General features: G+C 63.1%; 1 protein-coding gene across 1 annotated transcript in view; it reads left to right on the forward strand.

Annotated features, from left to right (window-relative positions):
* The first annotated feature begins 405 nt into the window (after nucleotides 1-405).
* Nucleotides 406-837, forward strand: part of EMIHUDRAFT_358564 (hypothetical protein) — a 1,852-nt gene continuing 1,420 nt past the window's right edge. Inside the window, exon 1 of the mRNA XM_005761670.1 lies at nucleotides 406-788. The gene's annotated coding sequence lies outside the window, so the exon portion shown is untranslated. The remainder of the gene's footprint in view (nucleotides 789-837) is intronic.

The following is an 837-nucleotide window of genomic DNA, read 5'->3' on the forward strand; positions in this document are numbered from 1 at the left end:
GCTGTCCCTTGTCAGGAGCAGGAGAACTAGGAGAGCGCAACCAGTAGGAGGCCCGCGCCTGCCCCCGTGCCGCCGGGTGCAACCTGTCCTATACGAGAGAGGAATCCCTGGGACCCTGTCGTGTGGGTGAACCCTGCCCAGCCCCCCTCCGTGTCGCGATGCGCTCCCCGCTCCCGTTCCCCTGTGTCCCTGATCGTCCTTCCAAGATCCTGCTCGTGCAGGTGGGGACCCTGTCCCTCTCCCCCCCCTCTCTCCCTCCCTAAATAAATAAATAAATAAAACGGGCACGCCAAACGAGGGGTGGGAGAGGGACAGGGTCCCCACCTGCACGAGCAGGATCTTGGAAGGACGATCAGGGACACAGGGGAACGGGAGCGGGGAGCGCATCGCGACACGGAGGGGGGCTGGGCAGGGTTCACCCACACGACAGGGTCCCAGGGATTCCTCTCTCGTATAGGACAGGTTGCACCCGGCGGCACGGGGGCAGGCGCGGGCCTCCTACTGGTTGCGCTCTCCTAGTTCTCCTGCTCCTGACAAGGGACAGCGACAGGCTCGCAGCACGGTGGACTCCCTATTCCACTGGCGATCTCTCTCGACTAGCGACCTTCCTCCGGCTTCTCACCAGCAGTCTCTCACTACCACGGGCACACTGACAGAGGCGGCCAAAAGGCTCACGTGGGTGGCAGGGCGGTGATAGGAGTCTCCCACTCTGTGGGCTTCGCTAGAGGTGCGGCCCCTGCGCGTGTCCTCGCCCTTGCGTGTGTGTGTGTGTGTGTGTGTGTGTGTGTGTGTGTGTGTGTGTGTGTGTGTGTGTGTGTGTGTGTGTGTGTGTGTGTC

Source organism: Emiliania huxleyi, assembly GCF_000372725.1.
Source record: "Emiliania huxleyi CCMP1516 unplaced genomic scaffold EMIHUscaffold_70, whole genome shotgun sequence".
NCBI lineage: Eukaryota > Haptophyta > Isochrysidales > Noelaerhabdaceae > Emiliania > Emiliania huxleyi.